The sequence below is a fragment of the Pseudoliparis swirei genome, chromosome 14 (assembly GCF_029220125.1).
Source record: "Pseudoliparis swirei isolate HS2019 ecotype Mariana Trench chromosome 14, NWPU_hadal_v1, whole genome shotgun sequence".
Classification (NCBI taxonomy): domain Eukaryota; kingdom Metazoa; phylum Chordata; class Actinopteri; order Perciformes; family Liparidae; genus Pseudoliparis; species Pseudoliparis swirei.
The window spans coordinates 4,182,954-4,210,382 of record NC_079401.1 but is presented as its reverse complement, the minus strand read 5'-3'; the positions used below and the strand labels follow the sequence as shown (position 1 = coordinate 4,210,382).

Genomic DNA, 27,429 nt, shown 5'->3' with positions numbered 1-27,429 from the left:
TCATCTCCTCTTCTACTTCTACTTCTTCTTCTCATCTCTTCTACTTCTTATCTCCTCTTCTACTTCTTCTTCTTCTCATCTCCTCTTCTACTTCTTCTTATCTTCTTCTTTTTCTTCTTCTTGTCATCTCCTCTTCTACTTCTACTTCTCATCTCCTCTTCTACTTCTTCTTCTCTCATCTTCTTCTTCTTCTCATCTTCTACTTCTTATCTCCTCTTCTACTTCTTCTACTTCTTCTTGTCATCTCCTCTTCTACTTCTACTTCTTCTCATCTCCTCTTCTACTTCTTCTTCTTATCTCCTCTTCTTCTCTCATCATCTTCTTCTTCTTCTTCTTATCTCCTCTTCTACTTCTTCTTCTTGTGTGTGTATGCATTCTAAAGAACAGACCTGCGGTTTTTGAAAGACAATTTTGAGTACCACCCTTTGGATGAATATAAAAGTTGTGTCTTCCTAAAGTGATGGCCGCCTGGTCCTTTAAAAGGTGCTGAAAGAGAGAAGGCGTTATACCCCTCATTATGGTGTGTTAAGCTCCTAAAGATTATTAGGCAAAACAGTAACATGCCGTATCAGGGGTTGACAGACACGTCAATGTCTGGCTGACTCCATCCCATCTTTTGATTAAAATGCACTCCATGACGAGCTCTCGACTGCCACTCGGCCCGTCGCCTGTCAGCCTGATGCAGTACGAAACAATTTTACTCCAAAGCTACTTGAATCCTAATGAGAATCCCATTGACGACTTATTGCCAGACCCGCTGATGAACATTGATTGAAAAGGGGTCTGGTTTGGAGTGGAGCTCCCTCGGTCTAACCTGGGCTGGGGACCAACAGTGTGTGTGTGTGTGGGGGGCACAAACTGTCAAACTGGGGCGTGATGGGATCAATGGTCTGTCCACCTGCAGTTGGAGAGCTCACGAGTCCTCCAAAATATTCATAAAGTGCCTTGTGACTTCATTTTGCCGTCTTTACACACACACACACACACACAGGTCTGTGCGTCCGTCTCGAGTGCATATGTGTGTGTGTGTTTGCCTACAGCTTGTTTGTCGGCCCGGCAGAACCAGGGGTGTGTTCTCGTACTTATGGCCCCTCCAAGTCCAAGGCTGGCATGCAATAACGAAGACAGCACTTTCAATAACCTTGACGGACAGATTAAAAAGAGGATTCAATAGCTGCTCTTCCCCACGAGCACTCCATCACCGAGGCCGCTGTCCTTCGACGCCGGTCCTCTCTTCCCTTTATCGTCGGCTCCTGTCAATCACGTTGGGGGGGGGTCAAAATGGCCTCCGCCACTGTGATCCTCGCTTATCCTATTGGCTGGGGGTTAGATATGGAGGAGCGGCAGCAGTGTCGGTCGCCACGATACTACCCCCCCCACTCGCCACACATGGGGGGTGGGGGGGGGTTCCTTCTCATATAGCCGCTCTCCGTCCTCGCGTGGGTGGCCTTGTCAATCCCCATCACTACCCTCGTTTCTATGGTTTTCTAAACAACCCACAGCCTCCGCCCCAATCGGCCGTCCCCTTTTTTCAGCCGCAGTGCTCGCGGGCTTAGACCCCCCTCTCCGAGTTTTTCCACCGCGGCTTTACTCGCAGCCTTTGAAAGTTCACAGCCTGTCTCGGAGGCACAGAGAGGGAGGGAGAATCAAACCGCTCAAGGCGGGCTCGGATCACAGGTGAAACCCTCAGAAGAGAGAGGAGGAGAAAAAAAGAGGAAAAGATCCTGATGTGAATTCAGGAGACACGTTGCCTGGAGAAGGGGGCGCGGAGTTGACGAGAGGTTTATTTGTAGTTTTTTTCCTCAATGGCGTCGTCCCGGAGCTTCACTTGCTTATTTGTCACGCCATTATCGTTGCGACATGTGATGTCATCGCCGTCCAGCTTTCGGGTTTCTTAAGGTGGAAGACTTACAATTATGAACACGACTCAAGCCTCGTAGGAATATGAGGAGGGGGCGTTGTCCAGAGGTTATTTCCAGCTGATGGAACAACAGCGGTGTAAATGATATATCGGCTAATTAATGGTTCCAACTGCTCCCTAATTGCGGCGGCCCCTGACCTGGCGTTAGCTCCTAGGCGCCCGTCTCCGCCCCCCAAGGGCATCGGAGACGCCCACACTCCCACCGACACGCACAGCGAGCTACCTCCTGTGATCCCTGAATGTCAGGCCGAGGGCATCCAGAGGCTAGCGGTCCTCTCAGCCGGGCATACCGGGAGTTGATAAAGAGCATGAAAACACACAGTGGGCAGTTTAGCCACAATAATCTTGGGGATTACAGGTCAAAACGATTCCAGACACGAGACGGAACGGAGCGCCGACACCCCGCTCGAGCGTAATGCGTGCGGCCGCATGCCTCGTCCCCATCAGCGGTTATTACGCACCGGAGCTGAGAGTCAGAGCCGGACCACGGAGTCTGTGCCCTTGGTGATGCACTTGGATAATATTTGTTTTCACAGCTGCAACGATCAATATTTCAATATTAACAATGGATCAAATGATTATGAAGGGAAAAAATCAATACGACCCATCACCTGGCTCTGTAGTTTCCATCAGTTTTACAAGAGGGTTTTTTTGTGGTTGTTTTCCTGGCCTTAGTCGGTCCCACGGCGCTCAACGTGGTTCCACAGCAGCGTCGGAAACACACCGGGGCAAAGGGTCAAAACTGCCCCAAAGAAATATAATGTCGCCCCTGATGTCACGAGGAGAAGCGCAACACGCCCCTTAATTTAGATAATTTAAGAGCGTTTTGTTTGTGTTCTTTGTTGTGCGTGTCCTATCTGTATCGCCTGTACTAGGTACACAAAAAAACATCAATAAATATCATTTTTAATTGTAAAGAAATTAAGAAACATGTTATAATTGTTAATAGTGGTTTCAAAAATAGAATAATAAATAACCACAAAGAAATAAGGGTAACATGTAATACGATTGTCTGATTTGTCTTCATAAAATCTAAGAAAACACTTTGAATTTGTAAACTATTGCCTAATAGTCTTATTATTGTCGAATAGCTTTGCTTTTTTGACTTTCAGAGTTCGATGGGAATGAAGTCCATTCGATATGAAGAGTGATGAGGAACGTAGGAAACAAGCTTCAAGCTAAATGCTAACGCTAGACACGAACTCGCATGCGGTTAGTAGTAGCTTCCATGTTTACTCATGTAAAATAAAGTCCACGGTCCTGAGCTCTGTGTACGCTGCCGATTGACATAATGTCGTCGTTATTGAAATGACGGACCACAGCGAAAGCTAGAAGTAGCATAAAGCGTGGAAACAGCGGGGAGCTAACGCTAGCCCGTTATACCCCTTCAGCCTTCGCACCGATTAAACAAAGAGACGTGTGTTCGTTGGTGATCTGTGGAGCTGGTCGTGGGAACATCTCGATTCATTTTGAAGAGACTAGCTGTGTCCACCATTTCCCAGTCTTTATGCTAAGCTAAGCTAACTCCGGCTGTAGCTTCACATTCAGTCTGGTGTCAATCTTTTCGTGTGACTTTTAAGCAAGAAAGATAATTGCAAAGCTGCTTCTTTTCGAGACACACCCTTCACACCGAGACGTCCAGGCTCTGTGGAAAGTAGAAGAGGAAAAAGTGTTTCTCGGAGATGAAAATATAGACGTCCGAGTCTATTTTCAACCCCATTAGCCTGACTGATTACATTCTGCTGTTTGTGAGAGCACTCGTGGGATTCAATGCATTAAAAACCCTTCCCTTTCCAAACGTAATCTATCGCTTAATTAAAGTTTTTCCAGTCTGAAAACGCAACCGAGAATTAACTCCAGCCCTCCATTGTCCCGCCGTCCGCGCTGCACACGCGTGTGAACCGGGCTAATGAAGACGTGTTCAGATACGGCTCCGGCTCCATTTGCATGCAATTACAGCGCATTGCTTAACCGCCGGAGCTGTCAGCGTCCACGCGTCCACACATCCCACCCTCCCCCCCTGCAGTTTTGTGCCACAAATGGCTGTCGTCCATTCAAACGTGTGAAATTGTAATCATAGCCGTCTCCGGACGGCGGGTGTAATTAATGTGCTCCATCACCGAGGTTTTGATGGGCCGGTGTTTGGAGTGCGCGGGGGGAGCCGAGCCAGCGGAGGACATCGGCTAAATGACGTGCTATTATATGGAGTGTTTGGTCATTTGTAATAGCATGCGGAGCGGAATGCATGATGAGCGAGGAGGAATGTCCTCCCGGTGCCACCACCACCACCATCATCATCATCATCATCATCATCGTGGCGTTCATTAATTGCGTTGTTGATGGTAGTCGGTGTAACGCAGCAGGTCGGAGTGGAGATGCTGGACGGGAATAGCTCGCAATTGTTTTTTGGGGGGGGGGTTAAGGATGTTCCGCTGGGAAACTCACCTTCCATGGCGTGTTTTGGGGGGGAAAACAACGTTATATTTCAGTTGGAGGAACGCGTTTCCTGGAGAACCTCGGCGGGTGTCGGCGGATGGATGCGTTCAACAAGCCGGTCGTTAGCCCGGCAGATATTAGAGCGTGTTGCGTTTAAGAGATGGCGCCGGCGAACAAGAGGCTCCCAGATAAGGAGCGAGCGAGCCGGAGGAGGAAGAGCGATAGGGCGACGTGCGCACGGCGGAGCGCGCCATCGGTCGGCGCTCAGACACATATGGGTTGGTCTTGGTGGGTGTGCATCCCGAGACGGAATGAATAGACCTCCGTGTTGTGATGGATTCATCACACACGGGGTCCCAACATGGCCAACAAGCATTAGTGTCGTGAGAGGAGGGCTTGAGAGGGAAGAAGGGAGTGATGGAGGGTGTGTGTGTGTGTGTGTGTGTGTCGGGCCTTGTGGCTTCGGAGGGGGTCCGAGGGAATCCTCCTGTGGGATTTATTTTTCTCGATAAACAAGTTCTCGTATGGGTTTATAATATTATTCTTTCTTCAAAAAGAAAAGCCCCTCGCTGTCACTGTATGTTGAATAAAAGCCCCTGAAGGTATCCGAATCCTAAAAGTAAAAGAGGACTCTCAGGGTGAGGCTGGGGATCCTTCAAAATAAAATCCCCTTTAACCATATTTTTCTAAATGAAAGTGTTTAAAGCTCAACCCACGGAAGTATTTCCTGAAGGTTCGGGGAAAGATCGTGATTTGGGTTCAAATGTCGTCGATAGTGAAGTGCGTACGTTACGTAACAGTGAAATAAGTTACCGGTAAAAGGCTCTTTGTGTGTTTGAGCCATTGTTCTGCTCGTTCACAACTCTTCTCACATGACAAGAATACGGATTCATGACAAATCACAATATTGAACTCGTCCCACAATCTGCTCTGCAATAAGTTATTATTCTGCTCTCTGCTTCCGGTAGTTTCCCTTGAGGCGGCGTGACGGACACAGAACCGGGATCTGGACTCCACAATGATGCAACTGGTCCTGAACGCATCTCGCTGAGGAGACTTTTGCAGGATCTTCAGTGCAGGACTTTTACTCGTGAGTATTTTTGACACCGTTTCACTCCGGTAGTGGTAAACAACAACACCTTCACGCGGCGCTCAGAGCGGCTCGGGGTTAAAGGCGCCGTCCTCCCTCGACCGTCTGAGCTCCTTCGAGGAGCACGAGGCCCGGCAGGACGCCTCGGCTCCACTCACGAAGACGCTCTGCAGAGGGCATCGTGGACGTCGGTGGGATCAGGGAGAGATCTTTGTCATGTAGATCTCCCCCCCCCCCCCCGGCTGTCTGAGATGAAATGAAGACGAATCCTCAGTCGAGGAAGAAGGATGAAACCAGAGGGAAGGGAGCGAGGACACGGAGCTCTGAGCTAATGACAGGGCTCCTCTGCATCACTGCTCTGACTAATGAGCACTCCAACCAGGGTGAGCTGAAAGACCAGTGCGCGTGTGTGTGTGTGTGTGTGCGCGTGTGTGTGTGTGCATCGAGGAGAAACTTGCAACGGGAAATAAAGGGGGGGGGGTATCTGCGCAGTGCGTGACGACGGAGGAAGCCCTTAATAATTCATATGATATTGATTTAGTTACCTTACTTCCCGCTTCACTCCCACGCCCCCGGGAGGAGGAGAAGGCCCACCTGTAGCCCCCCCCCCCCACAGGAGCAGACCGCTGACCTCTGACCTCCGGCGAACAACGCCGGATTTTTCTTCTTCTTGAAAAAAAGAAGAAAAACACACACCTGTCATTAAAGTGCTGATAATGATGTGTCACGTTGTACTTATGAGATTAGTAGAAGAAGAAGAAGAAGAAGAAGAAGAAGTTGACCGCGGCCAGTTGGCCTCTTCCTCCTCTTCCTCCTCTTCCTCCTCCTCCAGGAGCCGGCTGCGGTTTAGGGAGGAATTAGAAAGAAGGTATTCCGTTTGACTGGAGTATTAAGCCGCTCCTTACTTCATCCACTCATTAACCGCACAGGAAGACATCAGTTTCCTCCTTTTTCTGTTGGACTTCTGCTTCTGACAGTGAGCAGAAATGAAGCCTCCTCCTCCTCCTCCTCCTCCTCCTCCTCCTCCTCCTCCTCCTCTGCAGGATGGACGTGGACCCTTTTTCCTTCTTCCTGATGTCTATCGCCACCTTGAGGTTAGAAAGGAATAAACTTCTTTTCTTTTCCTCCACACACAAAAAGCTCCTCCTGCCGCCGCTCAGGAGGAGACTCACACACAAGGTCGGCCGACAGCGGCTTGAAATGCTCTTTAGAGGAGAGTTAAACAAGCGGAGAGTTAAAGGACTGGTTTCCACTTTAGAAGTGTACCCAGAATGCACCTTGAGGACCTTTTGAGTCACTGTATCCACAGTAGATAGAGGATGAACAAAGAGGACTTTATTTTCTATTCATTTGGTTAGGAAAGCAACATTTCACCTTACACACAGATGATAAACAAACAGAAAGTCATTACATTATATATATATATATATACACATATATATATATATATATAATGTAATGACATTTATTTTTTCTATGCAAGATGTTACCAAAGTTGAGGGTCAAATATGTGTGTGTATATATATATATATATATACATATATATGTATACATACATATATATACAAATATTTGAGCCTCAACTTTGGTAACATCTTGCATAAAAAAATAAATGTCATTACATTAAATATATATGTATATATATATATTTGACCCTTAACTTTGGTAACATCTTGCATACAAAGTATGAACATAAATGTGTTTATCGTTCGCGCAACATTTCTATTACATTATAGTGAAACGATGACATCATCATTCTCTCTTATTGCATTTCCTCCTAACATTAGCGCATTGCATTCTGGGTCAGTGCTACGTGGTGAAAGACGCCTGTTCCTAAATATCCAAGAGTGTTCATTCCAGAAGCCTCCAGATGGGTCCCTACAGGCCTGGTTGTTCCCCTTGTCAGCTCTGGTTTCACTGGTTTCTCTGTTTTCTCTGGTTTCACTGGTTTCTCTGGTTTCTCTGTTTTCACTGGTTTCTCTGGTTTCTCTGTTTTCTCTGGTTTCACTGTTTTCTCTGGTCACGTTAAACACACTTCTTGCTCTAAATCTGCACATGCAATGTCAAGTGTCTGAAAGTCATCTGTAAATATCTTATTGATGCCAAATTTAAATTTGCTGTGGGGGTCCCGGGGCTGTGCAGACGGACTAACTGGGACACTGGGATCGAACCATCGCATTACAAAACGGTCATTTGGGAAATCACCTTTGCACCAAAAGCTAAAAAAATACAATTTATAGAAATTGTTTCTGCAAAAAAAGTTTTCAAAATTAATAACATACTTTTTAAAACTAATTTATTTATTTGGTCCTTTTGTGGTAATGTGTTACAGGTTGTTCTTTTAATCTTTGCAGGTATTTATAGCAACAGAATGATGAAGATGTTCATCAGTAGCAGACTGTTGTTGGTTGTTTGCCATACCAACAGTTAGAAGACGGATGTGAAGGAGTAAATGATGTTTCCTGTGTGGTATTCCTTCCTTCCCACCCTCCGTTGTCAGTTATCGTTATCGACTTGTTTTTGTATCACACTGCAAAAATATTCCTGATAATCTCATTTAAATGGTCAATAAGTCGTGTTTCCGAGCTGTTGTTTTATGGAGACAATGCTATTTTAATTATTTGTTTAGTTTTCATTTATGAACAGGTGAGGAGAAACTGAGCTGTGAACTGTAACATGCTGTTGCAGTGTTTTACATGAAATCAAAATATAGTTACATTTATATTTCTGTGTTTTCATTGAATTTGGAGCAAAGGTTCAGCGGCAGAGCGAAACCATCAGAAGAGTCTGTTCACGGCAGCTTGTTCTTCAGCATCTATGCAAGAAGACTGCCACCTGCTGGCCACCTGCGGGCACTGACAGTCTACAGTCTGAAGTCGGAAATAAGCCCCCCGCCCCCCCCACTTTTTAATTTGTTTCTGAGACGAATGTATTTCATTCCACCTGCACATAATTGCATTTTAGCTATGTTTCATTTATGCTCGTATCATAATAATAAATGATTTTTTTTAAATACGAATTATGATATATAAGTTGTTTAAATCTAATGAACTCAAATGAGAGTTGTGGAAAGGACTGTTTCTGTACCTTCGGGGTGCAACAGTCTCCCTCGTTGAGGTCCTCTCCTGATGAACAGGGTGTCTTGTTGATATACAGGACTGTCTCAGAAAATTAGAATATTGTGATAAAGTTCTTTATTTTCTGTAATGTAATTTAAAAAACAAAAATGTCATGCATTCTGGATTCATTACAAATCAACTGAAATATTGCAAGCCTTTTATTCTTTTAATATTGCTGATTATGGCTTACAGCTTAAGAAAACTCAAATATCCTATCTCTAAATATTAGAATATCATGAAAAAGTATACTAGTAGGGTATTAAACAAATCACTTGAATCGTCTAATTAACTCGAAACACCTGCAAGGGTTTCCTGAGCCTTGAAAACACTCAGCTTGGTTCAGTAAACTAAATCACAAGTATGGGGAAGACTGCTGATCTGACTGCTGTCCAGAGGACCATCATTGACACCCTCCATCAGGAGGGTAAGACACAAAAATAAGTTTCTCAAAGAGCAAGCTGTTCACAGAGTGCAGTTTCAAAGCACATCCACAAAAAGTCTGTTGGAAGGGAAATGTGGCAGGAAACGCTGCACAACCAAGAGAGATGACCGCAGCCTTAACAGCATTGTGAAGAAGAGTCGCTTCCAGAATTTGGGGGAGCTTCAAAGACAGTGGACTGAAGCTGGAGTCCAGGTATCAAAAGCCACTGTTCACAGACGTGTCCGGCAAATGGGCTACAATAGCCGTATTCCCATGGTCAAGCCACTTCTGAACTCAAGACAACGGAAGAAGCGTCTGACTTGGGCTATGGAAAAGAAGCACTGGACAGTTGCAGAGTGGTCCAAAGTCCTCTTTTCAGACGAAAGCAAGTGTTGTATTTCATTTGGAAGTCAAGGCGCCAGAGTCTGGAGAAAGGCTGGAGAGGCGCAAAATCCAAGTTGCTTGAAATCCAGTGTGAAGTTCCCACAGTCAGTGATGGTTTGCGGAGCCATGTCAGCTGCTGGTGTTGGTCCACTGTGTTTCATCAAGTCCAGAGTAAATGCAGCTGTGTACCAAGAGATTTTAGAGCACTACATGCTTCCGTCTGCTGAAAAGCTCTATGGAGATGAGGATTTCATTTTCCAGCATGATCTGGCACCTGCCCACAGTGCCAAAACCACCAGTAACTGGTGTACTGACCATGGCATTACTGTCCTCGATTGGCCTGCCAATTCCGCTGACCTGAACCCCATAGAGAATTTGTGGGGTATTATGAAGAAGAAGCTGAAAGACACCAGACCCAACAATGCAAATGAGCTAAAGGCCGCTATTGAAGCATCCTGGGCATCCATAAACCCTCAGCAATGCCACAGGCTGATTGCCTCCATGCCACGCCGCATTGATGCAGTAATCCGTGCAAAAGGATTCCCAACCAAGTACTGAGTGCATTAATGGACATTTTCAAATGTTTGATTTTGTTTTGCTGTTATAAATCTTTTTTTTTACTTGTTCTGAGGAAATATTCAAATTTTATGAGATAGGATTTTAGAGTTTTCTTAAGCTGTAAGCCATAATCAGCAATATTAAAAGAATAAAAGGCTTGCAATATTTCAGTTGATTTGTAATGAATCCAGAATGCATGACATTTTTGTTTTTTTAATTGCATTACAGAAAATAAAGAACTTTATCACAATATTCTAATTTTCTGAGACAGTCCTGTATATATATATATATATATATATATAGTCAGACGGGCTGAAAGGAAACTTGGCTATTCATCTCCTTATTGAGTTTCCAGTGGAGATGCATGAATATTTAAATAAACAATGGAGCCTAAAGCTTCTTTACAAACTGTGGTGGGTAAAATGTTTCAAATTGTGTGCTTCTACAACATATATACATAGGGTGTATTAAACTTTTACATTGTGTTATATTAGGCTTAAATGACATCTACAAAGATGATTGAGAGGGCAGACACAGCTCTCTCCCTCAGACAAGGGTCAACAACGCCAGACAGAGACAGACCCAGCGGCCTTGTGCTGCTCCAGTCTGAACCGGTAGAGAGGAGACTGCAGAGCAAGGACCAGGAGGCTCAGACACTAACGATAAGAGAAGTAACGAGGGGGGAGACGTCAGCAAGAAAGCTCCACATTCCTTAAAGTAACCAGCTTGGACTGGGAGAGGGGTCACACTGAGTGACGAGAACTAATATGTAATGAGGGAGTGGACGGAGGGGAGTGCATTGAGTCTGATGTATAAATAATATGTCAATGTGTTTGTTCGGGGCTTGGGAAAGACAGATGTGGAGGGAGGTCGTTGTCTTTAATACCCAGACCAGGTTTATTAGTGAAACTGTTGGTTACAAATAAATCTACGTGAATAACAACTACGATCCATGAATATAAATACCTGCACATTCAAAATCTCTAAATCCGAAAGACTAAAAATCGCTCCTTTATCTCGACACCTTTCTCACGAGGCCGAGTCTCATTCGGAGAATCCAGAGGAAACCCGAACAATGGCCGCCATCGGGTTCCCGTTCGGCCCCTGCTCCGTGACCCCATAACATGACTGAAGGCCCCCGGGAGCCAAGCGGGAAGAACAACGCTGGTCATCCTGAAGAAAAGATGTCGTTGTAAATAGGACTAAAAGCATTGATGTTTTCTTCCAGGTGAGTTTTGATTTACATAACTTGGGCCTTGTTCACGGATCAAAATATATGACATCTAACAAAATTATAATAAATAACCCTAACCCTTCCAAAACATTTTTTTTTACCATCCTGATCTCACAGAAATGTGAAATGACCATAACCTCTCAACAGCCCGTTGCCATGGAAACAATTAATGATGACCGATGGCAATACATTGCGTGCCACTACCATGTTATAGCTGTGATATTAGCCTTTTCACATAGTTGATTATTATTATCTCAATTGGCTTAACAGATGTTTTTAGGCAATGACTCAATTAAAAATGAAAGCATATACAGAACAATGAAGGTGCCACCTGGAACCAAAAATGGTTCTTCAGAGTGATGCCATAGAAGAACCATTTTTGATTCGACAAAGAACCTTTCATACCAGGGTTCATTTCCTTTAAGAGTTCTTCCAAGAACCTTATATAGGTGTCTCAAAGAACCTTCGACAGATGTTTCTTTAAGGCACCATTTCCAAAATGGATCTCCAGTAGGTGATGGTTCTTCGTAAAACCACAAAGCCTTTTCAAGAACCATTTAAGAACCGTTACTGTGTGTATAGACCTGTTCTTAAAACGGGCCGATGGGCAACGCGTTAACACTATAATCCTCACCCACATTGAAAGAGAATATGCCGGCTTTATCTTTCAGCTTGAGTTTGAACTCGATATGGAAGACGGCCTGGTCCGCTCAGTGACCAAATGAAAAGCCAACACTTCCCGTTAATAGCTGAACAAATACCGCCTGTGTCTATAAACCAGTTCTGTGGATCACACCTGTAAATCTCCTCAGTGTGACAAAATGGGTTTTTCTGTGCTCAGCTGCTTTTGAGAGGAGGAGGAGAAGAAGAAGAAAAAGAAGCTGCACAGCATCTCTTAAGAGGCTCTTGGGAATCGGAGAGAGCTAACAGGGCCCTTAGCCTGCTATCTGGGCTCAACAGGGCTCCACCAGGTCCTGACTCTCAGCAGAACGCTGCCATGTCTGAAGGGAGCTCAGACCACCGCTCATCCCCTAAGTGGTTTAGATCCCCCCAGACATGACGAGGCCTCGGGTCCCGGTCGGGGGGGTTTAAGCGGTGCAGACGTGCACACTCGGACACGCGGGTAATGGAGAAGAAGGCGGCGGACGGACGGAGGTAGACGTCTGGCACCCGGGCAGGTGTATTACTCTCAGTCGGTGGAGTTTCTCCTCCGGTTTCATTCGGCTCCCTCTAGTCGTTTCATAGTTAATGCCACCCGGCGCCGCTCGGCTACGCTGGCGGCCGGCTCGGGCCGACACCGGGTGTGATTTGAAAAGGTGCGGTAAATGATTGATCGAGACGCGAGTATCGTATCGTGAAATCAAGCGCGCCCTGAGCTTTGACCCCGGTGGTGTGTTTCTTACTATACTTGTAAGTGATCGCAATTAATCCAACGGGGCCGGACGTGTTCCACAGCTTTCGGAAACGGCCATTTGATGTCTGGCAACACCGTCTGCCGAGGTCTCCGGGTAACGTTGAAAGAAATCCAGGTGAAAAAGTGACTTCAGCGATAATGAAAATACACAAATAAATGTTACCTGCCAAAGGTTAGATGATGAAATTGATTGCACTATTTAAGACTACTCTGTCTAAAGGTAACCAATTAAAACGTGTTTACAATATTGGTAATCTGTTGTTTGGATTAGATTAACGTCCTCTTTGTGTTATCAACATTCTCATCTACAGTCACTCTTGGCAAAAAAGAAAATCAGGCAATTTATTCCAGTACAATTTGTACTACATTTATTTTTTTTAAATGAAGAAATAAAATGATATATATAATATCATTGTATATTTTTTATATATATATATAAATATTGAAATATAATTATATGTAAATATAATGAACATTTTGTTTGTATATATATACAGGACTGTCTCAGAAAATTAGAATATTGTGATAAAGTTCTTTATTTTCTGTAATGCAATTAAAAAAACAAAAATGTCATGCATTCTGGATTCATTACAAATCAACTGAAATATTGCAAGCCTTTTATTCTTTTAATATTGCTGATTATGGCTTACAGCTTAAGAAAACTCAAATATCCTATCTCATAAAATTTTAATATTTCATCAGATCAAGTAAAAAAAGATTTATAACAGCTGAGTGTTTGTCTAGGCTCAGGAAACCCATGCAGGTGTTTCGAGTTAATTAGACAATTCAAGTGATTTGTTTAATACCCTACTAGTATACTTTTTCATGATATTCTAATATTTATGAGATAGGATATTTGAGTTTTCTTAAGCTGTAAGCCATAATCAGCAATATTAAAAGAATAAAAGGCTTGCAATATTTCAGTTGATTTGTAATGAATCCAGAATGCATGACATTTTTGTTTTTTTAATTGCATTGCAGAAAATAAAGAACTTCATCACAATATTCTAATTTTCTGAGACAGTCCTGTATATATACACATACAAAATATATTAACACTTTATGTTTAAATTACTTTAGCATATTAAAGAAATTAAATATAACATTTTAATTAGAGTTACGATGAATTTCGTTACCTTTGCACAGAGCCAGGCTATTTATGTTCCTGTTTCAGGTCTTTATTGCTAAGCTAAGCGACATGGAGAGATGCATCATGGGTACACTCTGAAAGAGACATCACTTAATCGGTTGACAACAATATGTACATATTCATAGATCCTACAAGTCATTGAGGAGAAGTCCTTTTATGAGTCTCTTTCTATGTATAAAACATAACATTTGGGACCCCAGTGCAAAGACAATATTTGATTTTCTAATTTAAAACAGATGCAAATAGTCATTATGGTATTCCCACCATTATGCCCAGAGCACATGGAGGAAGTCTTCAGCCTTTAGAAATATCATCAGATTTAGAAAGATAGGATGTTTGGGGTTAAAATAAACCCTATACTGGCAGAAAGCCCAGAAAAAACACATGATATGTGTGTTTCAACGACATCGCCAACAGAGGGCGATATCAACTCACTGTCCCTCCATGAGACCCGACAGGAGAACACGTTCCTCTTGAAGCTGTTCATTCCTCCTGCTGAGATGAACATTTCCATTCCCCTGAAGGAATCACAGCGTGATTGTATCTTCTGAACAAAGTCACAGATTTCACTGCATATTATGCAGATGTTGCTGCATAACTATGATACAGTGACACCCACCTGTGGGTATATTGCATATTTAGTGTTGGAATAACACTGAACATTAGGCCACCGATAGAGCCGCCCTGAGAGTTCAAATTTCCCAGGTGATTCTCTAGGCGACGCCCCCCCCCCCCCCAGCTGCTTTCAGAGGGGCCCCATAAGAGAAACTGAATCCCCGCACTGGCTTCCTGAGTGCCCCTTGCCCCGGTGGCCGGCTCAGGCTCCTGTTACACGGAGGCCCGTGCGATGGCGTCACACCGTCAGCAGCAGGGCAGCTCCTATTAGTCGTGTTTAAATACACCATGGCGACCTGAGGACACTGACCTCGTTGTTTTCCACCCGTGTTTGACCGATGCTAGTCTTCAGTGTTTACTCCAAAAACCAAGCGGGTGGATTCAATTGTCGCCGTGGAACTATCACGTATAATGTACAGAAATAAATGTAATTGGTTTTCCAAACATAAAAATAATCTACTAAATCACAGGTGTCAAACATAAGGCCCGCCGGCCGAATCCGGGCCACCACGTCATTTTATGTGGCCCCTGACGGCTTGAAAGACACGCGATCACCTTTTCTTCAAGAAATGTACGAAAAATATCCCGTGCTTTTATTTTGAAGGTTTCAAATTAAATGGATTTGTGTAATAATATGAGAGCAATGTTCTTATGTACGATATTTCTGCACTCAAATAAGCAATAATCAAATGCAAAGAGTTATTCAACAATATGTTCGGGTCTAGTTTAAACAGTGTTTCAGGTACACTGACCCTTTAAGAGGCGGCCATGATGCTGATGTGGCCCACAGTGAAAATGCGTTTGACACCCCTGACCTAAGTGGACCAGATAACTCGACTGCAGAGAGATTTAGCATGAAACGGTGGCTTCACATAGCACGTAGCATGTGCACGACTTGACCTCAAACTGCCCACGAATGAATATGCTGTAGCTCGTTTGTTTACGTGTCAAACAAATTGTGCACTTCGTGAAATATTTTGGACAGAGACGAATGATTCTACGCTCAGCTAACCTCTATCCTCAGCGGCATCACTCTTCCCGCTCGACTCCCGGCTCGGAAAGACAACGAGCCCAAAATGTCAAACCATTTGTTATGCAGGGTTGATTTCCCGCGACGACCTCTTTGGTTTTGACTGATGAGTTGTTTGTGCGCTCGCAGAAGCGATTAACTCGGACCGACGTGGACTTATGCCGGCTCAGTTGATCAGAATTAAACACTGATGAATAATTGAAACGGAATGAGAGGCATTCAGAAGCTCCGTGCACTGGACTTACTCTCTGATTGCATTTTAAAGAGACAACCAGGAGCAGCACTATAAATACCCCGTCGTAGATTAAAGCTGCATTCTTTATTTAGCCATCCGTACTGTCAATTAGCCGGCGGTAGCTTTACTTCCAGAGAACAAGATTCTCAGTCAGCGCTCTGTCACTTGATGCCTCGTGTCAATAAGCTACATGCAGGAGCTTTTTTTTCTGCATGCATCTCTCAATGTCACCGTCCATAAATCAATGCAGGAGACTCACACGGGGGCAGCTTCACCTTGTCGGACATGTTTTAACTGGATTGTCCTGTCAGGATGTCAGGCAGGGTCGACTCCTCGAGTGCGTGTGGACTCGTGTGCATTGGCAGATTATAATGTGGGTTTAATCAAAGATTTCTCAGGCAACCCCCAGGGGACTTGATTTCCGTCGGCAGCAGCCCGACACAAATCCAGCTGTTTATTTGGGGAGCAGTGCGGCGACTCCCGCCGGTTAAATTGGCGCGGCCGTCGTGTCTCATCCACAGTGATGCGGTGATCGCAGTGCGCCGCACACACAGCGCGGTGTGGGCCTGTGCCTCTCCTCGGAGAGCCGGGCGCCGCAGGTACCTGTTCGTGTGGAAAATAATAACATCGCCTGGCAACTCGGCCTCAACTCTTCAGCCGAGAGCTACTTTTCTCTGAAACTTGGCAACAGTGGCCTCGAGGCGGGGAGAAGCACAGGGAGCAAATATGAACGCCATAGAAAAGACATTTATATTCCAGATACACTTTAGCAGTGCTCGTGGAGTGGCTCTATTTCGGGATAGCGATGTCCGTCCAACGTTTTCATCCCGACTGATCCATCCCAACTGTGGGATGGATTACCATGAAACTTTAATACGGGCAGTATGGACCCTGGAGGATGAGTCCTGATGACTTTGCTCATATCTTGACTGAAGTGCCATCAAGGTGCTCACATTTTTGGATGGATTGGCCTTCGGGTTCGGTATCGGCCGAAACAACCCAACCGCAGATAGTATTGAAACTTCTGCAGTCAAACGATAACTCTATTGTTTTTGTACCCAAATCTAGAAACAACGTTTTTTTCTTGAATTTAAAAGATAGGGTTGATAACATTTTGACATAAAAAAAAAAAGTTCTAGATTTAAATACATCCTGACATCAACCTACATTTCTGTATCACTTTAAGGGTACTATATATATATATTATATATATATGTACACACACAGTATATATATATATGTATATATATATTATATATATGTACACACACTGTATATATATGTATATATATATGTACACACTGTATATATATATATATGTATATATATATATTATATATATATATATATATGTATATACCCTGAATACTGGTATCGGGATGTTTTCTTATTGATACCCAGCTCTAGATGGTATTATATTTTGAACTGAGGTTCATGGTTCCCAGAGGATACATCCTACATACTGTAATGATGTCAATATAAGTGGCAGTAGAAGCTTCATAACATCAGCGACACGGTTTTACCCTTTACCTTCTCGCCAGGCTTCAGTGAAGGGAAATGTTGTTGAAGTCTTACCTTTCATGAGGTCATGAGCTCTTCCTCTAAGAGATTCTTTATTTCTGCTTGCTGTCCACATGCAGTATGTACCTGTCAGAGACACACAGGACAGGTATCAGTGCCATGCCAATGCTCCAGGGGAAACAAGCCTCAGGTAAAGCCCTCATCTCACTCCGGCTGCCACGCCACACGTCAGCCGACAGACCTGGCTGGAAATGAACAAAAAAGGCAGATACGTGAAAATTGTTTGTTTTTCAGAGGGGTGGAACAAGATGGTAAAAAAAAAAAGTTGCTGCGTGTGTCTGTTTTGTGTTGGCTTCGTGGGGGGAGGAGGTGGCGGCGAACACAACCCAGGGATGATCCATTCAGCGAACAGGGATCGGACAAGTTGCCACGGCAACCCCCGGCTCCTGATCTCCCAGACCGACTGGAGCTGGCACAGAATGAGAGCAGGCGGCTAAGAGAGAGAGGCAGACTGGAGGAGAGGGGTGTGTGTGTGTGTGTGTGTGTGTGTGTGTGTGTGTGGGTGGGCTGGAGTGCTGCCAGAGATTTTGACAACAGTTCGGTTATGAACAAGAGGGTTGTGGAGCTATAGTATCGGGAGCCTCCAGAGGGATGACCTCTTAATAGTTAGGCCTTCTGAAACCATCAGCCCCTCATGGACTGACAACACACACACACACACACACACAGGTACTGTACACTCGCACATTGACGAAGTGTTCAAATTCCCGGGAGGCGCAGTGTGGCAGAGCACACTGTACAAACACACAAACACAGGAAGCGTTAATGAGACCGGTTATTTTGAAGTTACTGTAGATGCTTTTCGTGCCATACTGTCAGCTGTTATTTAAAGCCAAAACCTGATGTTTTTTCCTCTCACTAATTACCCAGTGTGTTAGAAAACTGACGCCAAAGGGTCTGACAAAGTGAGTCGTATCCATATTCACCCAACAGATATTCCCTTGAACAAATTGTTTGCACTGCAACAGCCAGAGCTATAAATACTCGAGGGACCGTCGACTGTACTCTACGAACCATCAGAAGGAAACACAGGGGATTCTGAAGATGTAATTCAGTAGGTAAACAAAAGGTAGAAATGCTCCTGTCCCTGTGTGCTCTGTCAACACTAATCACACTGCTTCACACTGCCGTCTAATCGGGTCTGTAATGTTGGGTATGATGCTAAATTATGTTGATGTTCTTGACTTAGCACGTTAGCAACTCATTGTATTGTTTCCAAGGTAAGTTTAAGTGGAAATGTAAAAAATTACAAGTGCAACCACATATATATATATTCACAATCGTGACTTCTTCTTGTTCGATTCTTTATTTTTTGCAAGTATATTTGAAATCACCCAAAAATAGTTCCGCTGCCAAGTGAGTGAATATTCTTACAAGACTTTAGCTCCAATATCGTTCCTCAGATGCGAGCGCCAACTCACTATTGTTGCCAGAAGGTGATTCATGTTTGTGAGTTCTGTGGCCGTGGGGAACATCCAGCTGCTCTCGTAAATAGACGCAATTGTCGCCATCTGTAAATTGCAATCACCGCTTCATTTGCCCTGAGATGTGTGCTACTGATGATCTGAGAAGAAACCATACGCTTCGTAAAATGTTTGCTTATCCCGAATGCGAGTGGCAAACGAACGCCTTCGAACATGCGCGGTGCCGTGTCCACGACGGGCCGCCATTCGCCCTTTCAGACACATGATGGTACGGCCTTCGGGAGAAATTAGGGGTTCGGTGTCTTGCCCCCAGGACTGGAGAGAACCATCAGTCTTTGAGAGATAAAGCGTCACCATAACTGCACAAAAGAGTTATCTACAATTTGTTTACCCCCTCATCTGCTGCTTTATCGTGAATAACACCAACCCCGATGTTCAGGATAGGAGGACGAGTGTACTAAAGTGTGTTGTGTGCACGGTACTTAATGGGGACAGGGAGTCCAGATAGGCCAGCTCTGCCCAGAGGCCTTCAAACGGGTTCATCTGGTTATGGTCATAACTCCATGAAGAAGTGGGAACGGGCCAAAATAACCTCACTTTCCCAAAATTGCCTCCCTCCAATGTGCTTAAACTCAAATCTACTCTCACCAGGACACACACACACACACACACTGAGTCACTCCACTTTTGCACCTCGAGTGGACTAGCAAAGAGACGGGGACATGTTGCCGGGTGATACATCTCTGGGATGACACCTCTCCCCGGCGATGAGCTGTGCAGTCACAGGCGTTTAGCTGTGATGGCGACACTGACAGAAGACAAAGCCACGGCTTTTACACAGAGCCGCCGGCGGTATCTCGGAGTGACACGCGGGGTTATCGTTGGCACGCCAACGCCGTGTCCTCCGGACGCGTATTTCCCACGAACCCGCCGAGCTGAACCGCTCCCAAAAAAGATAGCAAGACAGCAGATGAAGGGAGGTGAGACAGTTATCTGTGGAAGGGGGCCGGCTTTGGAAAAAAAAAGTCTGGGACAAAGTTGAATGGGTGATTGCATCAGCGGGGCCGTGACAGGAGGCCGGACCACCAGGCAGGAGGCATCAGACCCAGCCAGGTCCATGGACCCTTTGAGACATGGAGTCACGAAGAAAATTCATCCATAAGTAGAGAGAGAAGAGGAGATAGGTGCTCAGTGTATCCTAAAACATCCCCCAGCAGCCCATAAGCCTATAGCAGCATCTCTAGGGGCGGGACCAGGTGAACCTGAAACATCGGACGACTTTCTTGTCAGTGCTCATCATCTTTGCCTTTCTCTTTCTGGAGACTCTTCTACTCTGGCTTCACTTTATCTGCGATCATTCAGCTGGTCAGCCTGGTCCCGACCTATAGTCTTGTCCTGGCTCCCAGCCAAAGGGGAGATCAGAGGCCAAAGACAACAAGAAGAGGCAGAAATAAACAGAGAGAGTTTAGCGAGACCGCGAGGGTGATTCCTGGGTAGCCACTTGCCCCGTGAGATCTGTGGATGAGAGGCCAAGGCTATGCGGCAAACGAATATCCAGATGATGCAGATTAAACCAGATAAATACTCATTTATTCACACGTGGCCATGAATGAGCTGACGTTGAGTGGATTTGGCTTTATTTAAAGACCTCAGCGTAGTCTCTCTCTAGGGTTGAGGTCGGAGAAAATGCCTCCATCGTAACGGAGATCCGTCTCAACGACCTCGGGAAATCGCCGCCCGTTCGTTGGCAGCCCACGTAATTAACCACGTCAATGTGGAAAATAAACCCCTTTGTGGTCCAAACCTTTCAATCCAGTGTCACGTGAAGTGGAGCGCGGCCATTTGACAGCTAGATTCTGCACGATGAAGCCAATTTTCAACGATTTAACGCTGACAAGGGGAGGGGATCATGATGTGTTGTATACTACTGATTGAAGAGGAAAGTTCTCACCTGGCCGAATATCTCAAGAGCAGGTGGGAATGCAGTGTCTGGCTTTGCTCTCGGAGAGTTCAGTAGGATGGATGTTTACTGTCCAGGTGTCTGAACCAAGGTTGAAGGACGGCCTCCGTACTCCTCACTGTATCCCTCCACACGCAGCGCCGACTCCGGACCTGCTTGCTCCGAGAGTGACAGCCTGTCTGGCGCTGGCGGTGTTTGGTATCAGTCTGAGTAATTAGCAGGGCCACGGGCAAGGTTACACACTACAGTAAGAACCTCTTTTTCCCTCTCTCCGATACATCATAATGATGGTGATGATCCCATAGGGTTGCTATAATTTACCTGCTGACTCAGCTCCAATTATAAAGTGTCTGTTTCACCTCGTGCATGTCCTACCAAACACTCAGAGAACAACATCCATGCTCACTCAAACGAAAACTACAATCATTTTCTTACAGTCATGCTGCAGTACAGACTTGTCTATGTTTGGTCCTCCCTCATGAACCATTGAGGGATCTCGCATCACTACAGGTAGGTTTAAGGCCCTAAAGATTATAATATGTATGTGATAATCACCTCAATATCAGTAATAACCTAGTTAAATGTGCGTAAAATGTTTCCTCCTCTGTCCATCTGAAACAGCCTGGGGTTTGCATTTTTCCTGACATTAACCAAGTGTTATTGTTGACTAAACCTAACCACAAAGCATTGTGTATTTCTCCAAAAAGTAATCCAATTATGGAACAACGTTAAGATAGAGATAAGAATGGTCAACTCATTTTAGATTTTCAAAAGGATTATTTAAAAAACAATTTTTGAGGGTTATAAGTGTGATTGAAACCTATGGATGTTTAATCTTTTTCTGTATTTCATATTAATTTTCTGATTTATTGGATCATAATAATTTAGAAAAGGAATATATAAGCATTTTTGCTTCTACCTATACCTTTTCAGTATTTCTGTTTTGTATACTATATAGAATAATATTATATTGTATCGCAATGATTAACTGAATAAAATACACAACAACAACAATGATTACAGTTGTAAAACTCAATCTCTGGATACATTTATTTGACTATAAAATTGTTAGGTGACTCTTCTGGCAAACATTATTTCCAAGACAAAGGGTCTTAATATTTCGGTCAGATAGGAACGATCACTTGGTTGCACTTAATGAAATACAGCTCAGAACCACAGCAAATATCTATTCTGAAATACATCAAGCCCCCCTAGCTTTACTTCGGAACTCCCTCATGACCCACATCCCTCTCGCATTGTTTAATTTCAACTTAATTATTCATTACACCCTTAACAGCATCTTAGGGATAAAAATGAATTTCCCTGACTGACCGTGGCTAATAAGCTAAGTCTGGAAGATGCAGTCATAAAGGGCATATGCAGATAGTGATGCTTCAGATAAATGGAAAGTAAATACAGTTCACAGTTCAGTATATTTATAGCAATGGGTTACCATAAAGCACAGAGCCTCCTTCACACGAGCATCTGCTAAGAGGTGTTGAAGGGGCACATGGAAACAAGAAATCCACACCATCATCTTTTGGTGTGATTTTGTGAGACAGGATTTAAGTGGCTTCTCAGTGTTGTTCCTCTTTTCAAATCACCAAAACAACTATTGTTCTATTGTATTAACACAGAGATGAGTCTAATCTAGTTCTAAAGACTGCACTTCATATCACATGACTTTTCACCTTTCAACCTGATGGTGGCAAGTATGGCCACAAAAGTCATCTGGAAACCATGAGCATCTGTCACCAAAGGACTCATCCTCAGGGGATCATGAATGTCAGAGTCATCAAAGTCAGTAGGACCCATATTCTGGGGACCAAAGTCATTAGGACTACTCCTGTGGGGACCATGAGTGTCTGGCACCAAATTCAGGAGGACTCATCCTTTAGGGAACATGAGTGCCTATTACCAAACCCAGTAGGACTCATCCTTTAGGGAACATGAGTGCCTATTACCAAACTCAGTAGGACTCATCATTTAGGGAACATGAGTGCCTATTACCAAACTCAGTAGGACTCATCCTTTAGGGAACATGAGTGTCTGGCACCAAACTCAGTAGGACTCATCCTTTAGGGAACATGAGTGCCTATTACCAAACTCAGTAGGACTCATCCTTTAGGGAACATGAGTGCCTATTACCACTCAGTAGGCCTCATCCTTTAGGGAACATGAGTGCCTCTTACCAAACTCAGTAGGACTCACCCTTTAGGGAACATGAGTGCCTATTACCAAACTCAGTAGGACTCATCCTTTAGGGAACATGAGTGCCTATTACCAAACTCAGTAGGACTCATCCTTTAGGGAACATGAGTGCCTATTACCAAACTCAGTAGGACTCACCCTTTAGGGAACATGAGTGCCTATTACCAAACTCAGTAGGACTCATCCTTTAGGGAACATGAGTGCCTATTACCAAACTCAGTAGGACTCATCCTTTAGGGAACATGAGTGCCTATTACCAAACTCAGTAGGACTCATCCTTTAGGGAACATGAGTGCCTATTACCAAACTCAGTAGGACTCATCCTTTAGGGAACATGAGTGCCTATTACCAAACTTAGTAGGACTCATCCTTTAGGGAACATGAGTGCCTATTACCAAACTCAGTAGGACGCACCCTTTAGGGAACATGAGTGCCTATTACCAAACTCAGTAGGGCTCACCCTTTAGGGAACATGAGTGCCTATTACCAAACTCAGTAGGACTCATCCTTTAGGGAACATGAGTGCCTATTACCAAACTCAGTAGGACTCATCCTTTAGGGAACATGGGTGCCTATTACCAAACTAAATAGGACTCATCCTTTAGGGAACATGAGTGCCCATTACCAAACTCAGTAGGACTCATCCTTTAGGGAACATGAGTGCCTATTACCAAACTCAGTAGGACTCATCCTTTAGGGAACATGAGTGCCTATTACCAAACTCAGTAGGACTCATCCTTTAGGGAACATGAGTGCCCATAACCAAACTCAGTAGGACTCATCCTTTAGGGAACATGAGTGCCTATTACCAAACTCAGTAGGACTCATCCTTTAGGGAACATGAGTGTCTGGCACCAAACTCAGTAGGACTCATCCTTTAGGGAACATGAGTGCCTATTACCAAACTCAGTAGGACTCATCCTTTAGGGAACATGAGTGCCTATTACCAAACTAAGTAGGACTCATCCTTTAGGGAACATGAGTGCCCATTACCAAACTCAGTAGGACTCATCCTTTAGGGAACATGAGTGCCTATTACCAAACTCAGTAGGACTCATCCTTTAGGGAACATGAGTGCCTATTACCAAACTCAGTAGGACTCATCCTTTAGGGAACATGAGTGCCTATTACCAAACTCAGTAGGACTCATCCTTTAGGGAACATGAGTGCCTATTACCAAACTAAGTAGGACTCATCCTTTAGGGAACATGAGTGCCCATTACCAAACTCAGTAGGACTCATCCTTTAGGGAACATGAGTGCCTATTACCAAATTCAGTAGGACTCATCCTTTAGGGAACATGAGTGCCTATTACCAAACTCAGTAGGACTCATCCTTTAGGGAACATGAGTGCCTATTACCAAACTCAGTAGGACTCATCCTTTAGGGAACATGAGTGCCTATTACCAAACTCAGTAGGACTCATCCTTTAGGGAACATGAGTGCCTATTACCAAACCCAGTAGGACTAATCCTTTAGGGAACACAAGTGCCTATTACCAAACTCAGTCAGACTTATCCTCTGGGGACCATGAGTGTCTGGCACCAAAGTTGGTAGGACCATAAATGTCTGTACAAATGTCATGTAATCAGTTGTTAAGATATTCTATGTGGACTGAGCTGGAGCTGTCCGCTGTGCTGAAATGGACACGCAGGTTGAAATGTTGTAGAGCTTCAGCGGGTTTTGGGCCCTGAGGCCACAATGTGTCTGGAACCGCAGCCACAGCAGTAACTAATGAAATAATACAATTGAGGTCTTGGTAGAATGCGCTTTTAGTGCAATCATCAATCTTCTGTTGTTTTCAAGGTTTGGTTCGTAAGGAGAGAATTTCACACAGATATTTGTACCAGGCTTTTTTCCTTTTGGATATTGTATATTTATATTTGTGTAATATCCCAAACATGAATTCCTGTGTCTCCTCTGTGCAGAGTAATAAAGAAACTGATGAGTGTGCAGGAGCTATTACTTCGTCAATTCAATTATATATTCTCCTCTATTAAATCGCTGTTTGTCACCGGCAGCCGTCCTTTCAGTGAGCGAATTATGAGCTAAAATACAATGTATTAATGTTGTCATTCCCTTTAATATGGATATGACTCAAGAGCAGGCCTTCCCTTTACTGCTCCACGCTGTGAGTCGTGCTCGCTGTGTGACGGAGACAAAGAGAGGGGGGAGGGGGGGCAATGATGTATTGCTTTATTTTTTATTTTTATGAATTCAAATATCATAACTGTTAATTGCTATGTTGGCGACGAAATGCAGATCGGTCTCGATCACGGCTAACGCAGCTAATAATACCCGCGCGGAAAAGGCAAGCACGGGAGGAAACAAACAACACATGCTTCAGCCAAAGAAAGCCGGCGGCGTGCGACGAGAAGCAAAGCGTTGAACAGCGGCTGCCGCCACAGAGGATTCGCTGGATTCAGCGTGGAAACAAAAGGTCGTAAAGGCAGCGTATTTGCCACCTTTTCTCTAAATTCCCCGCGGTCTCGTATGCACTGAGTCGTTCTCTCAAAGGACCAGATGGAGAGCTACAGTGTCCGGCCAGGACAGATGTTCACTAGACTGTTTGCACTAATGGGGACACGGGGGGGGGGGGGGAATTGGATCTCAAAGGAAAGTGGAATTGGAGTAATAAAAGAAGAGAAGGAGAATAGAGGGAGGATTGCAACCCCCAGTCCAGATTACCTGTTAGTGTTCAAGTTTCAAGTTTCAAGTTTTTTTGTTTATCCCCCTTACAAGTATATTATTCAAGGAAATTCTTTATTAAAAAAAACACGACAGCAGCAGCAGACTAAAAAGAAAAAGAATGAAGATAAACATTAAAATACACCCACAAAAAAAAAAAAAAGTAAGTACAATATATATATAAAAAACAAATAGAATATATACATCATGGCAATATATATATTAAATATATATATTAAAGAACCATTTCCTTAAATAGTTCTCCAAAGAACCTATTAGGGTACCTCAAAGAACCTTTAAATATATACCACAGTATACTGGACCGACTATGAGATAAGGATTCCTAAGTGCTGTATAGTGAAGTATACTTTATACTTCCACTCCACTACCTTCAGAAGGATTTACACTTCATTGTACTTCACTACATTGGTCGGACAGCCGTAGTCAGAGATGGTTACCATTCACATATATTCACTTTACACTTCACACACAAATCAAGGGATCACCACATGTGATGTGATGCATTCTCATGGGATAAACATCCCAATAGGATAGAAGAGTGAGGGAGTACAAAGGGTACACACGGAACCATGGAGGTGCCATCTGGAACCCAAAAGTGGTTCTTCAGAGTGATGCCATAGAATAACCATTTTTTGGTTCCATAAAAGAACCTTTCAAACCATGGTTCTTGAAACAACCATTTCCTTAAAGAGTTCTCCAAAGAACCTATAAATACGTCTCAAAGAACCTTCAAAAATGGTTCTTTAAAGGCACCATTTCTGGTTCTACAAATAACCTTTCAAACCAGGGTTCTTAAAGAACCATTTCCTTCAATAGTTCTCCAAAGAACCTATTAGGGTACCTCAAAGAACCTTTAAAGGTGTCTCAAAGAACCTTCAAAAATGGTTCTTTAAGGAACCATTTCTGGTTCTACAAAGAACCTTTAAAACCAGGGTTCTTAAAGAACCATGTCCTTAAAGAGTTATTCAATAAAGAACCTATAAAAGGTGACTCAAATAAAAAATATGGTTCTTCAGTATAGGTGATGGTTCTTCGCCTTTTAAAGAACCATTTAAGCACCAATATTTTTCTGTAGAGTCTGGAGAATGAGTGTATACTTTTAGATTCTCTACTTTTATCGTATAATATCACAATAAGCCGTGTTGTTGTTGTTGTTGTCATATGCACAGTTTAAATCCATCGTGGGGATAATGGTGCTGATGCCACAGCGGGAGGGGAAGTGAAAAGCCTCGGCAGCACCAAGGCCAGCGCCGGCGGGGCGGAGGGGCACTTTGGGGGTGAGTCGTGTGCTCATAGGCTGCGGCAGTGGAGCACCCTTTAGTCTCCACTAATGACATGCGCGATACACCTGCGCTCACTGCCCTGACGTCCCCCCTCCTCGCGCTCTTAGCGAAACCAATCACCTATCTTGATAGGAGTGACGTGTTTGTCCCTCGCCGCCGTGATATAGTCACCTTAACGTCCCTCCGGGTGTGCGGTGGGAGTGAAGGGGGCGGGGCCACAATTGGAGCTAAACTCGAGCAACTGCGTAATTAACACAAAATGGCGTGTAACTTTAAGTTCAGAGTTGTTAGCTAACGTCGCTTAACGCGTTCCGGTGTTCCGTCACCGAGCCCTGCCTCGACTCCCCCCCCCCCCTCATTCCCTTCGCAGCGCCTCTCCGCCATTGGCTTCAGAGACCCATCAGTCCTCCCTTTCACAACAATAGAACCCCCCCTCCCTCTCCTCCTTTTCCACTGCACGCGCGCGCGCACCCCACACGCGCTCACCGTGCTTTCGAGGAGCGACGGAGAAATGTTGCCCGAGCCGCGTCTCACCGGCTCCTTCGGTTCTTCTCTCCCGCTTCACGTCGGCGGCTCGCGCGGCCGAGCTGCGATGCGCTCCACCGGGGGCACCCGCCGGAGTTGATAAGGGAAACACGGGGGCGGGGGCGGGGG

The 27,429-nt window shown here is 44.4% G+C and overlaps 2 long non-coding RNA genes across 2 annotated transcripts; both read right to left on the bottom strand.

Annotated features, from left to right (window-relative positions):
- Window positions 1–229: 229 nt before the first annotated feature.
- Window positions 230–6,457, bottom strand: LOC130204455 (uncharacterized). The gene is made up of 3 exons (XR_008833665.1): window positions 6,353–6,457; window positions 5,993–6,116; window positions 230–486 (listed from the first exon to the last, which is right to left on the bottom strand). It is a non-coding gene; the product is annotated as an uncharacterized LOC130204455 (long non-coding RNA).
- A 22-nt stretch (window positions 6,458–6,479) lies between these two features.
- Window positions 6,480–27,399, bottom strand: LOC130204454 (uncharacterized). Its single transcript, XR_008833664.1, has 3 exons — window positions 27,262–27,399; window positions 17,183–17,254; window positions 6,480–6,535 (listed from the first exon to the last, which is right to left on the bottom strand). It is a non-coding gene; the product is annotated as an uncharacterized LOC130204454 (long non-coding RNA).
- Between the last annotated feature and the right edge of the window lie 30 nt (window positions 27,400–27,429).